The following is a 17,576-nucleotide window of genomic DNA, read 5'->3' as shown; positions in this document are numbered from 1 at the left end:
GACGCGGATGCGCGCTCTACCAGGCCACCACTATAATCTTTTATTAAAGCATCCAATCGAATAGTTTACTCTAATATCTCCGTTCCTTCGCAATTAGAGGGCAGCTAGCGCTGGTCCATTCGCTTTGTTAACTCGTAACCGCCCCATGAGGTTTTTCAATTTTTTCGGCTATCCCATTCAAACCCATATTACGGAAAGCCTCACCTGGCAGCAGTGTGTGAAGCCTCGCGGGTGTGAGGGATCTGGTTGTTTTATAAAAGTTTAACGTCCCAAGGCGACTCGAGAGATGAGGGACGCCGTAGGGGACGGCTCAGGATAACTTCCACGTGCCCCAATATGTACAGTATACAGGACTCTAAATACACCACTCACCAGGGCCCGGATCGAACCCGCGTCTTTTGGAACAGCAGCCAAGCATCATAAATACTGACCCACCGCCGCAGTGGCTGATATCCGCTGACTGCTGTGCCCAGTAATGGTTCCTTTTTTCATGCAATATCGTGCCACCGCTACGCAAGCTTTCACAAAATCGCTAAGACTCTTTCCTCATGTCCTCTTTTCTCGTTTTTCAGTTTGCCACGAAGCGTTGTCACTATAAACACTGAGCCTGTTACGTGGATTATGCCGCCGGGGTGGTTCAGTGGTTATGGCACTAGGCTGCTGACCGGAGAGACGTCGGTTCAACCCCGGACGCGGCCGCCGAGTTTCGATGGAGGCTAAAATTCTAGAGGCCCTTGTACTGTACGATGCCAGTGTACGTTAAAGAACCCCAAGTGGTCAAAATTATCCGGATCCCTTCACTACGGCGTCTCTCATAGCCTAAGTTGCTTTGGGACGTTAAATCCCCATAAACTGTAAAATCTTCCATGGATATGTATCAACATGACTACAAATGGGCATTAAATATGACAATCATATTTTAATGCATAGGCATTCAGATATGAATGTCTACAGTGATCGACGTACTTACCGAAGGGTGTTTCTGTAGCTTGCAGAGCTCCACACAAATAGTCCAGCTGGGCACAGACCGCTAGGACCACACGCTCCCTCAGCGCCAAGGTGCGTCCTAGCGAGACAGGAACTGCAGGACACAGCGGTGCAGCCTAGACATCCTGTCCACGGTCTGTTGTCACCATGACGACAAAGAACCAGTGTCTCCCTGTGGGCCGCCACATAATGTGAAGCATGTTACGAACAGGTGTAAAGTGCGCAAATGCGACGCGTCGGAAAGACGAGGAAGGCGCAAGAAAGGCGATAAAAGCGGTGCTGTGCATACGTTTCTAGCACAGGAGCCTTTCATTTGCCGCGCTTATTCGTCCTTCCGTTGTCTCTTTTTGACTACAGCCTAGAACTATTGAACACCGATGAGCCAGAACTTGTACCCTCGTGGGCTGGAATTCCGTTCCTCCGCATCGAAGTTTGTTAGCAGAAAACAAAACAACATCCTTCGGCCAAGTTCGTCGCTCTCTAACGTAAAAATTAAACATGTTAAAAAGTTCTGCCGAAAGCACGCTGCAGTTTTTTTATGATCCGCCGTGTTTTTCTGTTTTGTCATTGAATCGTTTCACTCTAACAGCGTTGACTAACATGTTTAGCCAGTAGTCCACTTCCTTGAAGTAATGTTGCAGAGACTCTTTTAAGCTGTCCACCGCTAAGAGAGAACGTTGAAGTAATGTTGCAGAGACTCTTCTAAGCTGTACATCACTAAGAGACAACGTTTATGCTCTTGCAAGCAGCCATAAATACGGGATAAGGCCTAAAATAAATTTTATAGCGCGGATGTTTCCTTAATTCGAACTTTACCTATTTTATACAGCTTTGGAAAAAATAACACCTAGGCCGCCTCTTCAACTGTTCAAAATATGGCTCCGTACTCAATTTGTTGTGGCTTAGCGGACACACAACCCGCACGTGGTTTCAGCTGACGAAGAACACCTGAATGGCGGAAGAGTGAGGGTAGAAAAAAGAGGATAACTCTCGCATTCTGGGTGCACATTTAGACCACGACGGGATGATAAGCATAAAGAATTCCGCGAAGAACTCACCATCGCCAGAACTGTGCACACACGTGTAACAAAACGTGCACATCTGGCAAACATCAGTGCAAGCGAGTAGGGAAGGTCGCCCAGCACTGATAACCGACTTGTTCCACGTGTTCGATTGCAATCCCATTCTTTTACGCAACGCAAAACAATCAGGATGGGAAGTGGTGATCACAGATTCGCGATTCCCTCTGGTGACCATTAATGTTGCGCTCAGTGGTATCCTAAGTCAAAGCAGCGTGGAAAGCATACGATGTCGCCTATTTTCTTAAGCTTTTTTGTTCAAGACCCCTGCGGTCCGAGACGGTACAGTGCAGCTTCGTGTAAACTAGGGAACAAACCGCGTCAATTATTCCTCAGATTTGTGCAATCGAAGCTGTGCGACGAAGAATTGAAAATCTGAAATTTCTATGCATTCGGCCCTGTCACCAAGCAGTATAACCATAAACTCACCCTTGAAATAAATTCGGGCGGCGCTGTTGAAAACCGGGACGCCAGAGGGGCTGATGGCGAGGTACCACATCTATAGAAGAGCCATGCCTGCAGAAACGACAGGAAGGATTCGAAATGATGTAGTAAAGAAAGCGCGGATAAATTGCATTGATCACCTCTCAAATTTGTGTGGTATGTTCTCCCATTTAATCACAGCCTTGGCATAGCAGGGTTACTGGAAACGGGGATTCCAGCTGTGACCCACTGAGCACTCCCTTGGCGGACATGTAGCACTGCGTAGCCACGCCTAAGATTAGCTTTCCAACGCATTTCTACGCGCTGATTGAATGGTTTCCAGATAAGCAGACTTCTTGGCCTGTTTGTTAGTCTTCCACTCGAGTCGCCGGGCCAAGGGTCGGTGCAATGTTCATGCATATACAGGATGTTAAAAAGTGATTTTGATGATCTTTTAAAAACAGACAGTGTGCGGTACTTGAAAGCTGCCTGTGCACATAGTTAGCGTGACCCGGCCCATTAAGTTTCACTGTCCATCTCCTAATGAACTATGGTCAATTATTGCACTTTTAGCCACTGCAGCTGGCGTGCATGTTGACATTGAATATTAAAAGTGGTTGCGAAGCAAGCGCCCATGAGCTGTACTGGAGATACGAGGATACCATTCTATTCGTCCAGACGGCCCCTCTTTCTTATTTCCTACCCACCGGGGGCATGTATCCTCCGTATACTTTCTTTTCCCTTCAATATGTCGCTTAGTCTTCTATATATATATATATATATATATATATATATATATATATATATATATATATATATATATATATATATATATATATATATATACGCTTAGTCTTCTTCCTTTTTTTTCTCTCTCCTTTCCTTGCCTTTGCTTGTGTATGACCGTCGGACACTTGTATCCTCCCCCTCCCTTATGTAAATTCCCCACGGAACCCTTAACGGTTAATAAATGATGATGATGACGAGTCCGGCATGCTCCCACTGACATTCCGCTGCCTTCCATCATATTTCCCCTTTAATATTGGTGGAGTGGCATACACGAATACCTATAACGTGGCTGCGCGTGGCTTCGGTAACAAAGCACTTTTTCATTGTTTTCTACACCTGTCACTCGCATTAGCCGCCATCTCCTACATCCCCCTGACATTCTCTCGCTCGAGGTCGTCTCCATCATTCACGCCAATCAACGTTTTCATTCGCTCCCACCTGCGCCTGGTTATATCATCTACCCTGATTCCCAGGCAGCCATTCGTGCCATTCACTCAAAAACACTCTCAACAGATCTGGCCATGGAACTCCAGGCCGCCTTTGCGTCGCTACAGCCTTGCCCAGTCTTCTTCCTATAGATTCCTGGTTAATAGCGGATTGACGGCAATTCGTTGTCTAACCAGCTCGCCCCTGAAACTCATATTCGGACACTGTTGATCCCCTGGCAATCAGAGGGCGGGTCGAGACAATCCTTTCGTCCTACTGTCATAGTTTTACAACGCTTCCTGCCTTGATCGCAACCTCTGCCCCGACCCTCATACTATAGTTTTTGTATAGAGGCGAGAGGCTCACCTCCTTCGACGGTTTTATCTGTATGGCATGATAGCCTAGACGAGGTATGAGAAAAAGTATCTGGGAGAGTTGTTGGAGAGACTGGTCCAGTTATTGCCACACATAGTCGCCAACAGCGGTCATGCCTTATTCAGAACGCGGCGAAGGCCGTTTGTGGGCCACGATTTATCACCAGTATACAGGAATCGGCTTCAAAAAATTTTGCGCAACAATTGGGCTTCAGCGGTTTGATCTACCGTCTCCATCGGGTCGGCGAAAGAGGAACTAGAAACGCTCTTCAATATAGGCCCCTTAAACAAAGGTGGGTATTTTGTACCCACCTTTGTGCGTACAAGGATGTGCACAATCGAAGCCATGAGGAGCAGAACTGAAAACTTAAAATTTACCCGCATTCGACCAAGACACCGCGCAACACAGCCATGTACTCACCCATGAAATTCAAAATTCAGACGTTGGAAACCAGGGCGTCGCGGGGCTGGTGGCGAAGTACCACTTCTCAAGAAGCGCCATCCCTGCTGAAGTAAAAAGAGATTCAAGGCGACATCCTAAAAGAAGCGCTGAAAAATTATTTTGACCACCGCTCAAACTTCAGTATATGTGCGAAATAACTAATAGAGGAAAGAGGACCATTCTCGTGTCATGCTGATTTTTTTGTTATTTTCTTCGCACTGAGTTACTTCACGGTAGGAGGAATAGAACATACCGCACAAGGCAAAGCTTCAATGGTTATGAACGGATGTCAGCAACAGAGCAGGTGGAAAGAAGCCACATCACCGAAAATCACCTGGTATCTCAATGCAGGCAATCCCACTCGTATACTAGTATAGATATTATACATCTAAACTCGATACTCTTATAAAGAGTGCAGGCAATCCCACTCGTATACTAGTATAGATATTATACATCTAAACTCGATACTCTTATAAAGAGTGCTGTGTTACGTTCGGTTTTCCATAAGCAACTGTGCAACTAACTGCATAAGCAACTAGGGTTACCACACGTCGGACATAGAAGCAATAGAGCATTTTAACTTTATTTTGCTCATCTCGAAGAACACTTTGCCACGAAACATGCCAGGGTGGAAATGAATTTTTCAGTCTTGAAATTCTTTGAAGCTCTCTTTTCTCAGCTTTTCTTTTTTGCGGGGGGGGGGGGGGGGGGGGGCCTGGAGGTTTGGTTTGGTTTATGGGGTTTAACGTCCCAAAAAGACTCAGGCTATCAGAGACGCCGTAGTGGAGGGCTTCGGAAATTTCGACCACCTGGGGTTCTTTAACGTGCACTGACATCGCACAGTACACAGGCCTCTAGAATTTCTCGTCCAAAGAAATTCAACCGCCGCGGCCGGGATCGAACCCACGTCTTTCGGGTCAGCAGCCGAGCACCATAACCACTGAGCCACCGCGGCGGCTGGGGGAAGGAAGGATATATGCATATATATTTATATGGCCCGCTGTGGCAAAAACCCGACTTACTTATATGGCGAGTGGGATGTTTCGTAAGTGTTTAATTACATTGAACGGCGCTAGATCTAATGAAAGGACGGCTGGAATGTCTTCGAAAAACAACGACGCAAGCATTACCACCTAAGCATTGGCCACCTAACGACGTGACGAAAGAGTTAAACATCACCTGTTTGCTCACCATGGGCTGGTGGCCCGGCTGTCTCCAAGGAGGCAGGATACCCACATGACGAATGCACTCCAGACGTGCACGTCGGGCTCTGAGCGTTGACCACGGCCAGCGTTGTAGCAACGCAGTGTGGTCTGTGCGAAGTAATAATTAGGGATCCACCATCAAGACACGCACCGCATGAACGCAGCGTAAGGCGATTTAAAAACGCGCCGTTCAAACAATAACCTCCTTCAAATAAAGTGCCCGATTTATTCTTCCAAGAAGGCGAAACCAAATATTTTTTGTATGGACTTTGACTGTCTAAAGTGCGTAGAGGCGAAAGCGTTTTGCGCACCACTTTGACTGCCTCTGGGGCACTGGTGACGTCAACACCGGATGGCGTCACGCATAATTAAGCACTAATTACTAAGATGTGACAAATTACTAATCAATGATTAATTTCCGATTAATGTGTAAGTACTAATTAACTGCTAGAATCACGCTTAAGCATCTTTTTTAGGAGGGCAACGCGACAGCGCGTTGTAGCGCTGCCAGGGAGTCCACAGAACGCCACCTTCCGTTCGGCGCGATGCGTTGCCCTTTGAACGCAACGCTTTTTGAGGAAAGGAAATGGCGCTGTAATACTCTGTCATCTCGGTGGACACACGAACCGCACCGTACAGGAAGGAAGGAAGTCGGAGCGTGAGAAGAAAGAGGGGCCAAAATGAAGAAAATGAAAATGTATTTGAGGAAAGGAATTTACTCAGTAACTGCCTCACATATCTCGGTGGACACCAGTCTTCGAGATGCTGGATGTAACGCCGTTCGGGAGGGAGAATGAGAAAAGCTTTCGCCTTAATACGTGAACTTTGGCAGCTCCTCGGTTCTCTGATGTGCCCATCAAAGCGATAACTTTCAGTCCTGTTGAGCCAAAGCGAATGCCACAAGCTTCAAACCTTTTCAGAATCCACTCTAGAACTGAACTTCTTGCGCAGAACTCACTAACCTGCTCGTGCGAAGTGGTCATGATGGCGTCACTACACAGAATTAAAAGCGTCCAAAAACCCACACGACAAAAAAAAAAGACGAAGTACTCTCTCTACTTCAGGCAAACAAAAAAAACAACTCGACCCTAGAAAAGGGCGCCGACAAACATTAACGCTACGCAACTTACCAACCGCTGGCTCGAGATGCAACGACTCGTTGTCAGCAGCGGTTCAGGGTATGGAGCACAATGGCTTTAGCTAAACCTAATGAATCTTTGCACGCATCTAACCTTAGACCACTTTATTCACACCTTTTGTCGTCAGCCTGTAGTGCATCACTTTCATAATAATGTAATAGAATGCAGTTTTTCTTTTACAGTCGCGAAAGTCGAAGACGGCGCTCCGCCAGTGAAGTAGGACTTCTAAGTACTTTAGGATGCTGGAGTAACGAGTCTACCTCTACTGTTTTACGTTACTGCCACCTAAGACGGTATTTTTCTTCATTCTTTTTACCTTGTCGGTATTCAATTTTAGCCGTTGCTGCCTGCGAAGTTAGGACAGACAGCAAGCCGGGGAATGTCACGAACTGCTGTGATACGGGTAACACGACCGTACCGGGTCCTAAAAAAAACGCTGTGGTAGCGTATGAGCATCAAGCGTTCACAATATCTAACGAATACAGCGTCATTAGCCACCTTCGCTATAACCGGTACAAATTTTTCTTTATATCCGGATATATACTCTGATGCCAACGTACACAGCAAAAGAAGACAAATCGTTTCACACCACTTTGAATGTCCTACGTCAATTAGTTTGGTCTTAATGAACGTTCGAAGTTTCAAGAAGTTATGGTTTGGGGTGCCAAAGGTCGTCAGTGTGAATCTCTACGATACGCTATGCTTTGATTCGACTACAAATCTTATGCTCCGTAACGCGCTGAATCGTTTGATACCGATCCGAACATTCTGCGCTAATTAGGTGGTCCAAAATCTGTGTACCGATGGTACCACCCACTGGTCCCACTTGAATGGCCTTGTGTTTCATACTAACGCGGCCTTGAGTAATGAGTGTATTACAGCTAACGCTATAAAATTCTCAGTTGGTTGGTTGGTTGGTAACAACTTTATTCATAGTCCTGGAGAGCTTTCGCCGACGGGGCCTTAGGTCTCCCACGTGGGGACGTCGAGGCGCTGCCTCGCCGTCGCCTCGCGGGCCTGCTGGACGGCCCAAAGTTGGTCCCCGAGGCTGGGGCTGCGCAAGGCAGCGGCCAACCGCGGCGGGAGGGTTCCGGAATTAGCACCGTGAAGGTTTCTGTTCCAGAGCATGTGAGTTAAAGTGGCTACATTGGCGTTGCAGACCTTGCATATATTTGTCGGGTATGTACCGGGGTAAAGCCTGTGGTATAGTTCCGGGCTGGGGTACGTGAGCGTCTGCAGTTGTCTGAGGGTCACCGCGTGCGCCCTGTCCAGCTTGTCGCTGGGCGGAGGGAAGGTTCGGCGGGCCAGGCAGAGGGCCTTGGTAATTTCGTTGACTGCTTGACCAGCTACAACGAAATTCTGAGTTCCAAAATAATTAAAAGATTCTTACTCGATGGCCATCACCACGCGGCGCCAGGAACTGCCCATAGTCCAGGCGCGCACAGCAGATCCAGACTTTGAACGCATCGCTGAAAAAAAAAATATTCCAGCGCCTCTTCGTGTTTTGCTGCGTGTCATGACGCATAAGCAGCAAATTCTCTGCGTGCATGCTGGTTTGGTTTGGTTTACTGGAGTTTAACGTCCCAAAGCGACTCAGGCTATGGGGACGCCGCAGTTAAGGGCTCCGTAAATTTCGACCACCTGGGGTTCTTTGCATGCGTGCGTGTATTGGGTACCATGCCACCAAAGCAACTAAGGATACCACGCGTCAAACTCATGATTGGAAATGAAAGCTGAGCTCATGGATTGCTACCTTTATTGCGAAAGTAGTACTATGCTCATGAACGACCTTTCGCGTAGCGTCGGCCGGTAGCCACGTTTGACCTTTAGTATGACCTCTGACGTCATACCAGGGTGAGAGATGGGCTACCAAGCCGAGTCGTCACACAGCGGCGGCCGGTAGCCACGCGTGACCTTTAGACGCGGCTCGCCGCGTTCCTTCCGTTAGAGGCGCTGCGCTCGCTTTCGCAACCTACCAGGCTTAACCAAAGCTAAGCCCTCGCCAATTTTGAAATATTTTGCTTGTTTGTTCGTGTACATTTTTCGTCTTTCACGAGTTTTTTTATTGGTTTGCGGTGGTCTAACGATCCCAACTGACTCAACCCATGAGAAAGGCCGTATTGAAGGGCTCCGGAAATTTCAACCGCCTGTGGTGAGTTCTTTAACGTGCACTCACATCGCACAGTACGCGCGCCTCGAGGATTTCGCCTCCACCGATATTAGACCACCGCCGCCGGGATCGAACCCGCGTCTTGGCAATAAAATACGGCTTAGTGTGACCACTTCGCCCCGCAGCACAAAAAGCGGCTTTCCTTGTTTTACATGTGCGAAGTTATACGTAAGATCCGTGTGTCCGATGCGAAGGCAGCATAAGGTAGCCTCAACTATGGGTTCTTGGTCATGACACAACTATTATCCGAGAATCGTCTTTTCTAGGTCAACTTATTGTTCATTTTATGGGTTCTAGACGCGGCCCCAAGGACCGTTCGAGACCCCATGAGCGGCTACGGCCAGCAACACGTGTCCGCTCTGCCCCAGCGCCTTCAATGTTTCAACCGGCGCGTGCCTGGTACCTCATCTTCCTTTCCAAAGCTCCTGTTCATACGGTGGCCCTACAATTTCATTATACAATGTCCCTGCAGCTCTTTTTTTACTTTATTCTCTACCATCATCCCCATCAGCCTGACTACACCCACTAGAGGGCAAAAGCCTCCCCCATGTCTCTCCATTAACCCTGTCCTTTGCCAGCTGCGGCCACCGCATCGCCGCAAAGTTCGTAATCTCATCCACCCACCTTACTTTCTGCAACACCCTGCTAGCTTTCCTTCTCTTCGAATTCACACCATTACTCTTCCAAACCAGCAGTTATATTGCCTTCGCATTAGATGTCTTGCCTACCCAAGCCCATTTCTTCTTGATTTTCACTAGGGTGTCATTAACCCGCGCTTGTTCCCTCACCGACTCTGCCTGCTTCGGGTCCTTGCACCGGCCATTTTTCTTTCCACAGCTCCCTGATTGTTCTTAACTTAAGCTCAACTCTTTTCGTTAGCCTCCACCTTTCTGCCCCGTAGATGAGTCCAGATACGATACAGCTGTTGTATAATTTTCTGTTGAGGAATATTGGTGAACTACCATTCATGACCTTTGAGCTCTGGTATACAGCACGTTCGGGTATACTTAAGTCGACGTGGCTCGCGGTATAGCCTAATGAAATGCTTAGTAGACGTTGCACCTTGTTTCGTTGTATGTAACTGCGTGGAGCAGTTACCTGACACCGATGTTCAATCTCGCATTGCCTCTCACCTAGCTTCGTTAGCGCACTTGCAATCAAAAAACCGCTGTGAAGGAAACAGCCTCCTGCGCTGCGCATGACTTCGGCGCAGATATATATATATATATATATATATATATATATATATATATATATATATATATCTGCGAAATAGCCAACAACCGAAACCGTAGCGTGCTAGATCACGCTGACCACGCAGACAGAGGTCCACTTCTATGGTCCCAATTGAGTGGGGACCAAGGTTTAATAGGCCGATCAAAGAAGGAAAGGCAGTGGTTGGTTCTCGTGGGATAGAGCTCAAACAAAAAGACAAGCTAAGCTTACATTCATGACGGACACACCCTGTTTCTTAGCGACAACGAAACTGTCCAACGTTAAAGCTTTCATCGTTACAAAACAAAAAAGCTTATCATGAGATCAAATGATCAGTGGAATCGCTTGAATGACACTGACTTGCTTCGAACAAAAAAAAGTTAGGATCTTGACCTCACCCAGTGTTGAATCATAAAAGCGCACAAACGTTGACGACAAAGAAAAACGGACGTTAAATTGAGGTCATGGGGCGCTCGACACAGGCGCGTAACCACCACTTTTTCGCATGAATAAATCCGTTGGAATTAAGCACCCTGTGTGTCATTTTCTTCTGATCACTTTTACGATAATATATTTGAAAACCGACTAGCTTCAACACTGATTCATTTGAGCAGCAATTGAGCGCGCTGCAAGAAACCAGCTTCTGTTGGCAAATGGCGCCTTTATTTTTCGTTCCTGCTTGACCCAACTTTAAGTCATCGTTACCCGAGCTAGGCCATGCGATCTTCAGCAAACTTTTGAGCTGAGGTAGTTCCCCAGATGGTGAAAAATTATGGCAGCTACTCGTAACGAAGAATTAGCCTAGCCAAGTTATCGACAAAATCTAACGCCAAACTCACCCAAGAATTTCAGATCAGAGGCATTGAAATCCGGGGGGCCTGTAGCGAAGTACCACATCCGAGGGAGCACCATCCCTGCAAAAACGATAAGAACATTTCGAGGTTCCCAAGAAAACAAGCAACTGAAATTTTTTTTTATCATCCCAAGGCTTGAGTGAACTTTTTAAAAGCAAATTGATACGCTCCTTTTGGAAACACCGACAATGTCCAGCATTCCGCAAGCTCTTAAGCAGTCCGGTGACGCGTTGAAATACAGCAGCAGCACAGGCTTAGTTAGGTACGGTGTCGCAACCAACACAAACGAACCTGCAATCATTCATGCAGGCTTTCGCTTCACTGAGAGATCATGTCACGATTGGCAGGTTCCACTAGCCGCGCATCCAAAACATAAGGTTAGCGGCGACACAATACCACATACCGAGAGAAAGATGGCAGAGAGCATAGTCACGTGGCATAATTGATCCAGAGAGCAGGATCCTTCCAGTGGCAGAACAAGTATTGCCTCGGCTTTCTACTGCTTTACTACTCCTACGTCAATACGTTTCGCTCTATCAAGCCGCCGCGGTGTCTCAGTGGTTATGGCGCTCGGCTGCTGACCAGAAAGAGCAGAGTTCGATCCCGGCCACGGTGGTCTCATTTCGATGAAGGTGAAATGATGGAGACCAGTGTACCATGTGATGTCAGTGTAAAGAACCCTTGGTGGTCGAAATTTCCGGAGACCTTCTCTACGACAACCAAACTAAACATCTTGCTCTAGGAGAGTTCAAATTCGTTGTGGCCAAATTGCACAGCTGTTGGAGGCGTTACGAGGAGAGGAACGGGATGTCCTCCTACATGGGTGGAAAGGAATTACTGTTTGTTTGATTTTATATCTAAAGTCCGCACCCACCCTGCCACCCTGGCAGGTGGCAGATCGCGAGAGTTCGCTCACCGTTGTCAACGCTAACGCATATGATTAGCCCACCTCTCATAACTCCATGTACCTATAAGCGCGATTCAGGCGTCCACTGACCCAGGGAGCCAGTTATGCGCACTTCCTTTTCTTAAAATAATCGGGGTGTAAAACGTTCTCGATCCCAACGAACACACTGAACGCCGACGGCCTATGGCTTCAGCGCCGCGTTTCTGGCACAACGTTGTCAATGCCTGCAGCCCATATCTCTCTCTCTCTCATCACCCTAAGTACTTATAAGCGCGATTTAAGCGTCCACTTGACCAGGGAGCCAGTTATGCGCACTTCCCTTCCTTGAAATGGCACAACATTGGGAATGTTAACGCATGCAGCACACATCTGTCACTACTGCCACGTAGCTTAAAGCACGATTAAGGAGTCCACTGTTCCAAGAGACCAGTTATGCGCCTTTCCTTTGCTTTGCAAGCTCCGCTTCATCGGTTTTGCAGCTTAAAGCACGACTAAGGTGTCCACTGCTAGTTACAAGGGACAACGGCGACTGCGACGCCGCGAAACACAGAAACTGGCGCTAAAGAGCTGCGCTCTAAAAGGAATAGGGGTCGTAGTGAAGGGCTCCGGAATAATTTGAATAATTTCGACCAACTGGGGATCTTCAACGTGCACCCGCATCGCACAGTACACGGGCGCCTAAAACTCGGCCACCGTGGCAGGTTCTCACCTTCGTTTAGTTGTGGGAATGTTTCGCATCGCACAGTACACGGGTGCCTTTTGCGTTTCGCCTGCGTTTCGAACCCGGAACTCCGGCTAACACTCGGCCACCGCGCCAGGTTCCCACCTTCGTTTAGTTGTGTGAATGTTTCACTTCCCATTTAAAATTGGTTTTGAGGCAATCCCCGCAATAAATTCCACCACATACTATCAGTGTGCATTGCAGAGCGTCGTCGTCTTCCATCTGATCCGCCCGGCGGCACACCTGCTCATCGTCTTCTACGTAACACGAATCTATGCTTTCGCAATGATTCGAATGTAGTAAATATTGTGTGTAGTTACCAAAATTCATCATCATCATCAGCCTGACTGCGCCCACTGCAGGGCAAAGGTCTCTCCCATGTCTGTCCAATTAACCCTGTCCTTCGCCAGTTGCGGCCACCGTATTCCCGCAAATTTCTTAATCTCATCCTCCCACCTAGCTTTCTGCCGCCCCTTGCGTTTGCCTTTTCTTAAAATCCACTCCGTTACCCTTAAGGACCAGTGGTTATCTCGCCTAATACCCCTAATTCCTCCAACAGTACTTCTAAACTAGCGAACCTGGATAAGGTTCTTGCGTTAAACGTTGCTGGGCTCAGTTTCCAATGGCGGCCTGTCCAGAGCAAGAGATTCCTATCACCCTCTGCTGTTTCACAGGTCTGACCACCGCCTTGGTCAGTTGCTCCGCAGCCGCCGAGAACTGGGGGCCGAAGGTTAATTCGGGTCTTCATAGAAGGTTGCGGCCAAGTACTTACCACACCAGGTTGGCCAAATCCTGCTCTGGTGAGGAAATGCGTTGTCGGTTCTGGTCACAGAGATCAGACCGCACCCCAGGCGTGTTCGTACAGTTCCATCGACACGGAGTGTCCCCTTTCTAAAAAACCTGGAGGAGAATTGCGAACACCGGGGACGCAAGTGGGGGGGGGCGGCCTTACGCCTTGTTAGGGCTAAGCGTCAGCGCGAGGCCGAGAGTCCCAGCGTCGCGAAAAACGCGGCCAAATAAGGCCAGCGCCCCAGAAAAGGTAGCCGGCGAGGACAGTGACCGCGCGCGGGAGTCTCCGAGCGCCGCAGGCCAGACATACCGAGTGTTTTCCCGGTGAGAGCAGGCGCCGCGGCCAACCAGAGCAGGGCAATGGGTGGACAATCCCAAGCTGAAGAAACGGTCGAAAAACCGCCGACCGGCCGCAGGAACCGGCAGCGGTGGCCGCAGGACCATCCGGGACCGCCGGCCGCAGCTGAAAAGGACGCCCCGGAGGTCCTCGAGGCCGCAGGACACCTCACGCAGGAAGAGGAAACTTCCTGTTCCACAAATCTGAAAATAGTTTTGAGGAAAGGAAATGAGGCGATAACTGTCTCACGTATCGCGGTGGACACCCGAATGACGCTGTTGGGAAGGGTTATAAAGGAGGGAGTGAAAGAAGAAGTAAAAATTGGAGGACGCTTAAACTTCGCCCTTCAGAATGGAACGCGACGGCGTCTTCCAGCGCTGGCAAAGTCCACGGAACGCCATCGCCCGTTCGGCGCGACCCCTTGCCCATTGAACAAAACGAAAATTGTTTTTTTTTTAAGGAAAGGCAATGATGCAGTAACAGTCTGCTGCATTGGTGGACGCCAGAACCAGGCATAATAATACGCAGCCTCCCCCTCCCCCACCCATTATAGGTCGCAGGTTCGAATCCCTGCCGCCACGACCTAGGCTCTAACTTAACTAGTACGCTTATGCTGCAGAAAACGCCAAGTCGTATGACATCATTCGGAACACATTATGCAGCAAATGGTTTGCCTGCTATGATTTTTTTCCGACGCGTGGTTGCTCACTACTACGACGCAGACGGCTTTGCGACCAACGAGCTTCATACGCTGTCTCGTGAAAGGAAGAGGTTTGAAACAAGCACAAATGAGAGGAACAGCACACACGCTGCACAGTAGGATTCGGTGGGTGTGCGCGTCTGATATATATCAGTGGACACCTTGGGTCAGCCCTTTCAAGAGTTACCCAGATTCGCCCCTGTGTATCAGGCATATAGCTCTAGCTTCAGTTAGGAATTTAGACGCCTTATGTCCGTAAATTACACGTCTACGAAGTCACTGAGCAGTAGCGTCTCGCGACCGCACACTGCTGGCAACCATCCGGATGCATTTACTAGCTTGCGGGCACCCTCCAGTTATCAGCCAGCTAACGGAGAAAAATGGAAAAAATAATATGCAGTCGACAGAACCCAGCAGGTGCGGAAAGTAATTCAACAATGTTAATATTCCTCGCATCTTAAACAGCCCGAAACTGAAGCACCCGCCGTGGTGGCTCACTGGTTACGGCGCTCGGCTGCTGACCCCAAAAGACGCGGGTTCGATCCCGGCCGCGGCGGGCGAATTTCGATGGAGGCGAAATTCTAGAGGCCCGCGTAATGTGTGATGTCAGTGCACGTTAAAGAACCCCAGGTGGTCGAAATTTCCAGAGCCCTTCACTTCGGCGTCCCTCATACCCCAGTCGCTTTGGGACGTTAAACCTCAATAAATAAAATCAGATCAAATGAAATCGAAGAGGAACTAGAGTAATAGACTGCGGATCTTGGCTGCATATGGTTTCGTCGCCACAAATAAAGTAGGCGCGTTTCGGACGCCACAGTGTTGCTTCGTTAACATTGCCATGAACGCGCTGCTAACCCGTTAGTTACTAAAGCGATTCATTCCCATACATCATAAAAAACCTCAACACTAGGCGCAAATTCCCGAGGCATCGCTGCACTTATCGCTTCTGGTTGTAGTCAACCGGAGGAGATTATCGGTTGGCGATTGTAGCGTTGTGCTCACCGTGTGATGACGTGTCCTTTCGCCATGCTGTCCGTCACCGCTGTGGGAGATGACACGATTTTAGTCCTGGGCAACCAGCAAGTGTTCACAGCAGTAAATGATCACGGTGTGTCGCCGGTGCCCTCCTGGAGCCTCTAACCTCACCTTAAACATTTCGGTTAAAAGCCTAGACACCTGTGCTCCTAGCTCCTTCCCGAATGACCTCGGACAGGCGTCTTGTTCCATTGAAGGCCACGTTGACAAAGCCAGGCAGGCGCATTTGCGTTCTAATTTGATGATTATAATAATGATGATGATGATGATTTCATCAGGCTTAACGGCACATACGAACGGCGGGGAATTCGCCAGGGTGCATAGCGGATACAAACGCACTCATCTGCAAGGAGTGCAGTGTTTGGCCAATTTTGGGATTTAAAGCTAGATTTTTTGCAATATAAAAAAATACGGAAAAGAAAAAGTAGTGAGTTCACATTCTAGCAGAGGAATCTACCAGATATTACATAATCGTGAAAATAATCGCACACTGGTTTCAGGGCATATCTGCGAAGAGCAGCGAACGAACCGCCGGCAGAAGAGGAAGAATTGATCTATGGACTCAATTTCGCTACAGTACTGTGCCATTAAAGTTTGGTTTATTGGGGTTTAACGTCCCGAAGCTACTCAGGTTATGAGGGACGCCGTAGTGAAGTTCGCCGGAAATTTCGACCACCTGGGGTTCTTTAACGTGCACTGCCATCGCACAGTGCACGGGCCTCTAGAATTTCGCCTCCATCGAAATTCGACCGCCGCGGCCGGGATCGAACCCGCGTCTTTCGGGCCAGCAGCCGAGCGCCGTAACCACTGAGCCACCGTGGCGGGGCTGTGCCATTATGACTGAAGACATCATCATCATCATTTTGACTCACAAGGTTGGTTATAGATAACCCCAATCGACATAAATAAAAATTTTGCTGCGGTATCCTGCAGCGCAAGGGGGTCATATGGACACCTCACGTTGCCTCGAACGGCACATCCCAACACTCGAAGGAAATGCCAGGTGTTGAAAATCAGCTGCAGCAAGGAGAGGCTCATGACTCAAGGAGTGGAGACGCTGAAATCGCTGAGAGCGTGCTATAGTCAAGTAGGCAGTATCTGGGACGAACAGAACAGTAGGAACATCAAGGGCGGACTTAGCTAAAAAATCAGCCCTCTCATTAGAAACAATGCTATAGCGCCCAGACACCCAGCGAAAACGTACTTCTGTAATATGTGGAGGAAAAAAAATTTAAGGGATTTGCTCGCTATCCTCGTGTCCTCATGCTACACCTCACTTCGTTATCTTTCCTTCAAGTCACTATAGAGATAAACAAGATTCTTGAGACGATCCTTCTCCGGAAGTTTATTATCGGGACAAAACAAGAAACGAAAAAGTAATATAGCTATGCTTACCGGCTTAGCGCATTAACTAGAGGAAGCTGGTTTGAATTAGAGGAGTTTCGGAGGAGTGGAGTGGGGGGGGGGGGGGGGGGTATACCCGGATCTGGGGCATGCATGTAACGAGGACGGTAGCGTTGTTAGAAGCATATTTGCAGACATTTTCTGCACTCGACAACTGACACACAAACAGCTACTTAGCTACTCTTTTCTATTAGCAGGTCTAGCTACTTGGCTTCGCCTCTCTTTTCGAGCACGTTTAGCTACTTCACATTGGCCTGTTTCCTTCGAGCACGTTTAGGTAGTATTTGGCCAAGCCTCTCTGTTTCAAAATCTTTTGGCCATTGGGCTCCGCCGCTTTGTGAGGCAGCACCACCGCTTGTGCTGAAATACACGTTCAGCTCAGATATCAACACGCTTTCGACATTCCCGTCGGAATGGATAATAAACACCTCCACCGGCATTGGAGTCTACGAGCATCTTAGGGCGTGCCCTTTTCGCGAACATCCGTCTTGGATAGAAACAAAAGAAAATGTTTTTTTTTTTTACTGGGGATGTATAAACACTCAGTGGACGGGCCCCCTTTCCAAGGCTGCACTGGAGA

The 17,576-nt window shown here is 48.4% G+C and overlaps 1 long non-coding RNA gene across 2 annotated transcripts; it reads right to left on the bottom strand.

The window, feature by feature from the left end:
* Positions 1 to 994: 994 nt before the first annotated feature.
* On the bottom strand, positions 995 to 8,328 carry LOC149347666 (uncharacterized). Of its 2 annotated transcripts, none has more exons than XR_016292179.1 (5): positions 8,255 to 8,328; positions 5,700 to 5,833; positions 4,500 to 4,582; positions 2,496 to 2,582; positions 995 to 1,159 (listed from the first exon to the last, which is right to left on the bottom strand). It is a non-coding gene; the product is annotated as an uncharacterized LOC149347666 (long non-coding RNA). The 2 variants fall into 2 exon arrangements; XR_016292181.1 differs by having other exon boundaries at positions 4,500 to 4,585; positions 5,712 to 5,833.
* Between the last annotated feature and the right edge of the window lie 9,248 nt (positions 8,329 to 17,576).

This window comes from Amblyomma mixtum, chromosome 4 (genome assembly GCF_055824585.1).
Source record: "Amblyomma mixtum isolate Tamu chromosome 4, ASM5582458v1, whole genome shotgun sequence".
Taxonomy (NCBI): domain Eukaryota; kingdom Metazoa; phylum Arthropoda; class Arachnida; order Ixodida; family Ixodidae; genus Amblyomma; species Amblyomma mixtum.
Note: the sequence above shows the minus strand (reverse complement) of the source record. Positions and strands in the feature narration are given on the sequence as shown.